This window comes from Sciurus carolinensis, chromosome 13 (genome assembly GCF_902686445.1).
Source record: "Sciurus carolinensis chromosome 13, mSciCar1.2, whole genome shotgun sequence".
In the NCBI taxonomy this organism is placed as follows: domain Eukaryota; kingdom Metazoa; phylum Chordata; class Mammalia; order Rodentia; family Sciuridae; genus Sciurus; species Sciurus carolinensis.
In genome coordinates, this window is record NC_062225.1 from 37,142,067 (window position 1) to 37,149,396 (window position 7,330).

General features: G+C 38.5%; 1 pseudogene; it reads right to left on the bottom strand.

Moving 5' to 3' along the window:
- Window positions 1–4,350: 4,350 nt before the first annotated feature.
- On the bottom strand, window positions 4,351–5,405 carry LOC124962862 (neugrin-like; annotated as a pseudogene).
- Window positions 5,406–7,330: the final 1,925 nt, after the last annotated feature.

Genomic DNA, 7,330 nt, shown 5'->3' on the forward strand with positions numbered 1-7,330 from the left:
AAATGATGGGCTGTGGATGTGGCTCAGTTTAAGAGTTCTTGGTTAACATGTGTGAAGCCCTAAGTTTGATCTCCAGCACCACCAAAACAATAACAGGACATTAAAACATAGTAGTGAAATAAATCAGTCAAATGAAATGTCCAGAGAGACAAAAAGTAGACAAATGGTTGCCAGGGGCTGAGGGTAGGAAGAGCAGAGAGGGATTGCTAAGAAATACAGGATTTCTTTTTGAGTAATTAACATGTTTTAGAATCATATAATAATGGTGGTTGTATAATTCTGTGAATATACTAAGAACCATTGAATAATTCACTTTAAAATGGTAAATTTTATGTAAAAATAAAATATCTGTGGTGGGTACTCTTAGTATCCCTATTTCACATATGATGAAACTAAGTTCAGGGGACCTGCTCTACCATGGTACATAGCCACCTGGCATGTCTCTGCAGAGGTGGCATAGACAGAGCCTTACCATGGCCTGACCTGTGATTCCTGTCATGGGGAAGCTGAGCAGCCTTGTGTAATGAGGTGCTTTCTCATCTGCTTCCTTGACATCAAAATGTGCTGCCACCTTGTTCTCATTCTCATCTGCCTTCCTGGTTTCTATCAAGTGCAGCACTTTCCAGCTCTGCTTGACTCCAAGACACGTCTGTAGGCTCCAGTGAGGTCTGAGACACTGCTTAGCCAGTAGTTGGCCACCTACTGCCAGTGCCATCTGTTGCCTCTCAGCTCAACATCATCCTATGGGACTTAGGGACACAGAGAACTGACATTATACTTACTTTGCTTTTGTTTTCTGTGTATGTAACAACCTGTCTGAATCCATGGGGTGTCAATGTCTCCTTACAGTCCAATATGTGGAAGTAAGACTGCTATCCTGGAACTGCAGGGGTAATCCTTGTGACTGAGATAGCCACAGTACTGCTTCCTTGGCAATGTGTAATGGTAAGATGTGGAGAAGAAATGTTCCCAGGTCCCACCTCTGTTGGAGCTGGGGACCTGTCCCAAGTAATCTGAACCAAGTTAGACAAAGTAGAATCCATTTGGCATGTTATCTGATATGATAGTAACTTAAAATGAAGACAGTTCTAGAAAATACAAGATTTGTTTTAATGGTCTCTTCTACCTCTTTAAAATGTCTGCTTTATCTTTACTAGATTCAGAGGAGTCAAAGAACTCAGAAGTGGGGAGGAAAGACAGTAGTCCTTGAGAAAATTTCAGGATAGGATACTTCAAGAAGTGAACTGATAGGCTTAGGAACACAAACTTTTGCATGATTAGAAATCAAACTGGTAGTCTTCTATTGGAACATTGTCTCTAAAATTGCCACTGTAGTGCCACAAAGGCAGGAAGTCCTCCCTCATGAAGGGCACTTGAGACATGGCACCTTATATAACCTTTCACCTACCAACCTAATCTTCCAGTGCCTCTTCTGTCCTCAAAATGAACAAGTTAGCTAATTCCTGGGAATAACAATCAGCAGATCCTGAGAAGTTTTCACTTGTGCTTGTGGTCTAGGAGACCACCAGATGGGGAGATAATGCAGACATGGGCCAGGCTCCTCTCCTAGCTTTTTAAGGGTGGGGGTCAGCCATTATGAAGTAGTTCCATGTTGTAAAGAGGCTGATTAATGACACAGGACCATTCCTGGGAAGGACCAGGCCTGGGAACAAATCCCAGCCCAGGCTCAGGCTGCTATAAAAGGTTGGAGCAACTCAACTTTGAGCCCACTCTCCTACCTTGTGAGTCTTGACTAAAAATTGAATAGAAATTATGTCTTTGCAAGTAGCTTGAAAAGGATATGGCCTCATGTGGAGTACCAATTTTTAATATTTGCAGCTGCCTTTGCAACTCACTCATTAAAGAGAAGTTATAAGGATAATGGATGCTGCCTTATTTTAGAAAGGAAAGAACTGAGCATGACAGCACCATAGCTAATGTTTATTGGGCCCTTAGTTTGATTCAGAAATTTTGATGTATTATTTTATTTAATCATTTCAATTAACCTGGTGTCATCCAGTTTTGGAAAGAATGCCGTTGAGGCTCAGGAGGGATAAGGATTCTGTTCCAAGTCATAGATTGCAGTCTGAGGTCAGCAGGAATGTTTTCTACTAGGATAAAGGTCTTTACAGTTTGGGACCAAACACGGATGAAGTTCAGAATGTGGCCATGTGGGGGCAGTGGATCAACATGAAATGGAAAAGCAACCCCTTGTTCAGTCCTCTATTTTGCAGGTTTCCTAGGCAATAGCAGGAACTGGGTAAAAGTGTGATGCCTGGGGCAGTGAAGACACCTGTGTTATTTACTGAGGGAAATATTTACTATTCTTGTTTGCCCTCCCTGATCTTGTTTCCTCCTCTTCGTGTGTGTCATTCAACAACAAGGGGTTAAGACCATAAGAAACAGAGAGCATGTGTCAGGGCTTAACTGCTAGAGCCAAGGGATTGCAATGACTAGAATGAACAGCAAACCTGGAATGGCAGCTCACAGAGTGAGGTGAGAAGAGACACAAATACGGTTAACGGAATTTAGCATAATGAGGGACCAAATAGTTGACGAGCAAACAAAGATTCTACTTAGACTGAATGATCAAAGAAGTCCAGGATGGGTATAGATATGCTGAGAACAGTTGCTCAAATGAATTTATTTTGACTTCCCATTCTTCATAGCTATCACTTGCTACATCTCTTCTGCTTTCTGTCTGTTTAAATTTGAACATTCTAAATTTTTGAATACTTCCTATCACATTTTCCCCCATATTTTGGTATATTTTAGTTGTATATAATAGTGGGTTATGTTATTACAAATTGCACATGATATCACAACATAATTTGGCCAATATCATTCCCCAGTATTTCCCCTTTCACTCCCCTCCTACTTCCTCCTAGTCCCTTCTATTTCTCCTTCCTTCAATTATCATGAGAGCCCTCTCCCTAACTTTATTTTCCTTTTTCCTCTCTAGCTTCCACATATGAGAGAAATATACAATCCTTAACTTTATGAGTTTTACTTATTTCACTTACATAATATTCTCAAGTTCCATTCATTTTCCTGCAAATGTAATTTTTTCCTTATGGCTGAATAAAACTTTATTGTGTATATATCCCACATTTTCTTTATCCATTTATCCATTGACAGAAACCTCAGCTGGTTCTACAGTTTGGGTATTATGAATTGTGCTGCTATAAACATGGGTATTCCTTGTATCACTGTAATATGATGACTTTAATACTTTGGGATAAATACTGGGTGGAATACCTGGGTCATATGATGGTTCCAATCCTCATCTTTTGGGGAATCTTCATTCTGATTTCTATAGTGATTGTACTAATTTACAATCCCACCAAAATTTTAAGTGTTCCTTTTTCTCCACATCCTCTCTAGCATCTAATATTGTTTGTATTTTTGATGACTGATATTCTAAATGGAGTGAGATGAAATTGTAGTGTAGTTTGATTTGCTTTTCTCTAATTGCTAACAATATTGAACATTTTTCACATATTTGCTGGCTATTTGTATTTCTTCTTTAGACAAGTGTTTGTTTAATTTGTCCATTTGTTAATTAAATTGTCTATTAATTAGATGTTAAGTTTTTGAGTTCTTTATATATTCTTGATATTAATTCTCAGTCATGAGTAGTTAGCAAAGATTTTTCTTCCATTCTATAGGTTCTCTCACCACGTTCTTATTTCCTTTTTTGTGCAGAGACTTTTACTTTTTGTTTTTTTGGTACTAGGGATTGAACCCAGGAGTGCTTAACCACTGACTCACATCAGCGAGTATTTTCTTTTTTGTATTTTCTTTTAGAGATAGGGTCTCACTGAGTTACTTAGGGCCTTGCTAAGTTGCTGAGGCTGGCTTTGAAATCACAATCCTCCTACCTCAGCCTCCTGAGCCCCTGGGATTACAGGTGTGTGTCACCATGCCCAGCTAGAGGCTTTTTTTTTTTTTTCAACAAGAACTCCTACATTTTATCTTTGCACTTAAGGAAAACAAAACAACCAATTTACTAAGCAGCTCAAAAACTGTTAGTGTTCAATGATCAGGAAGAAAATGAGGTCAGAAGGTAAACTTTTAACTTCTCCCAAACATATTATTGGCAAGTATCACAGAAACAATTCTGATTTTTAATATACAAAAGTTAAGCAATAAGGGGGAATACTGAAGATACAAAGACTGGGAGCAGTGATCCAAGAAGCTTAAATAACTAAGCAGCTCTTTCTGTCCGTATTCCAGGCTCATCAATTCCTCCTATTCCAAAGTGGTTATCCACATACAGAAATCTTGGCAGCTCCAAATATATTTGTCTAGCTGTGTTTCACATGGCATCTCCACAAGCCAGGTCCCAGCTCAAATTCTGTACAGGAAATTCCCATTGCTGTCAAAGAACTCCCATGCCCTCTGCACTACTTTGCTACTGAAGTTCTGGTTTCCTGGTTCCACCATCTTCAACATTTCCAGTTTCTCGCCACTTGGCAATCCACTATTGTCAGTTCTTCTGGTGCCCACGCAATCACTGGAGTACTTTTGCAGCTCTCTCTGATGACCCAAAGCTTCAGTGACAGGCATAAAGCTCTCCTTCTTCAAGCCCTGGATTCCTTTATTCCTTCCCTTTTGTCTCACTGCATTTGTACTGTGAGTTTTTGACTCTATCACTGTCAAAGCTGTACTGTGATGCTGACCTTCAGATGAGGCTTCATCCCCTGGTATCAGCAAAGAACTTGATACAGAGCGGCCTGTGGCAAGTGGCTTCAAGGTATTTCTAGAGCCCTGGAGTTGCCAGAGTGAGTGGGCAAACTCAGCTTTCTTAAGGACTTTTTGATCCTGCTTCAGTTTCTGTTTCAAAGTGGGTACAAATTTACTTTTAAAAACCCTTTGGATAACATCGGTGCTGACATTAAAACCTTCAGTCAACCTGGAAAATGCCCAGGAACATGCAAATGTAAATACCGTATCTGCTCCATAGCTTCCCGTGTCAGGGTTCTGGGCAGGGCACCAGGCGCCTACATTTGCCTCTGAATTTTCTGGCATCGAATTGCTTTTTTCTGTCGTATCAGGGTGCTGGGGGAGAGAACCAAGGGCAGAAGCCATGCGTGGAAGCAAGATGGGTGTTTGAAAAGCCTAGGGCTAAATCACCAAGATCTCTCCTCGGTTGGTAAAGGCCATCAGGTCATGTGCGCCAGCGTAGCGCTGCTCTGTACCCCCCCTCCCGCCACCAAAATCTAACACCTAGAACAGTAATTGCCCATAAGCATGCTGAACTGTCCTAAAGGGTAATGAAACATATGTCACTAGTGAAGGGACTTGTGGTCCCAAGGGAGCTGAATATCTGCCCTTAACGCCGCTGACAACACGAAAGGTGTTCGAGCCACAACAGAGGTGGCTGAAGGATGCCTTGCGCCCATCTAGAGACTTTTAATTTTGATACAATCTCATTTATTAACTAGGCATTTTTTCTCCCTGAACTGTAGGGATTCTATCGATAAAATCATTGCTTGTATATATATATGTAGGAGAATTGATGCTAGTTTTCTTACAGGAGTTGTGTAGTTTCTCATCTAATTCCTAGGTCTTTTATCCATTTAGAGTTGACTTTTGTTCAGGGTGAGAGAAAAGGATCTAGTTTCATTCTTCTACATATGGATAACCAGTTTTTTCAGGACCATTTATTTAAAATACTATCTTTTCTCTATTGTACGTCTTGGCACCTTTGTCAAGGATCAGATGACTGTAGATGTGTGGGTTTGCCTCTGTGTCTTCTATTCTCTTACATTGTTCTATGTATCTTTTTATGACAGTACAGTGCAGTTTTTGTAATTATAGCTCTGCAGTATAGGTATTGTGTTGCCTCTATCATTGATCTTTTGACTTAAGAGTTGCTTTGGCTATTCTGGATCTTTTATTCTTCCAAATATATTTTAGGACTGTTTTTTTTTTTAGTTTTGTAAAGAACATCATTGGTATTTTGATGGAGATTACATTGAATTTGTATACTGCTTCTGGTAGTACAGCCATTTTAACAATATTAATTCTGTCTACCCACGAGCGTGGAAGTTTTTTTTCCAACTTCCGAGGTCTTTTCTTTCTTCAATGTTCTGTAGTTTTCATTGTAGATATCTTTCACTTCCTTGATTAGATTTATTCCTAGGTATTTTTCCTGAGGCTATTGTGAGTGGAATGGTTTTCCTGCTTTCTTTCTCAGAAGATTTATTTTTGTTATATAGAAAAGCTATTGATGTTTTTATGTTGATTTTGTAACCTGCTACTTTGCTGAATTTGTTTATTAGCTCTAGCAGTCTTCTGGTGGAGCTTTTTGGATCATCTAAGTATAGGACTATATAATCTGTAAAGAGTGATATTTGACTTCTTCCTTTCCAATTTCTAGCCCTTTAATTTCCCTCTCTTGCCTAATTTCTCCTGCTAAAAATACTAGCACTATATTAAATAAGAGTAGTGAGAATGGACATTCTTGTTATGTTCTGAATTTTAAAAGGAAAAACTTTCAGTTTTTCTCCATTTACTATGATGTTGACTTTGGGTTTATCATATGTAATCTTTATAATGTTGAAGTATGTTCCTTCTATCCCTAGTTTCTTCAGTGTTTTTATCATAAATGGATGCCGAATTTTACCAAACTTTCTCTGCATCTGTTGAGATAACTAAGTGATTTTTGTCCTTACATTTATTTATATGATGAATTACATTTATTTATTTGTGCATGTTAAACCATTCTTCTATTCTGGTGATAAAACCAACTTTGTAATGATGTTGAATATCATTTACTAATATTTTATTAAGTATTTTTGCATCTAAGTTAATCAGGGATATTGGTCTGTAGTTTTCTTGATGTGTTCTTTTTAAATAAATTTTTATTTGTTCTTTTTAGTTATACATGCCAGTAGAATGTATTTTGACATGTCATTCATACATGGAATATAACTTCCCATTTTTGTGGTTTTACATGATGTGGAGTTACACTGGTCATGTATTCATATATGAACATAGGAGAGTTATGTCCAGTTCATTTTACTCTCTTTCCTATTCCCCTCCCCCCTGCTTATTGTGAGTTAGAATCCTCATATCAGAGAGAACATTCGGTCTTTGGATTTTGGGAATTGTCTTTTTCACCTAGCATGATAGTCTTCAGTTCTATCCATTTACCAGCAAATACCATAATTTTATTCTTCTTTATGGCTGAGTAATATTGCATTGTGTATATGTACCACATTTTCTTATTCATTCATCTGTTGAAGGACACCGAGGTTAGTTGCATAGCTTTGCTATTGTGAATTGAGCTACCATAAACATTGATTTGACCTCGTTACTATAG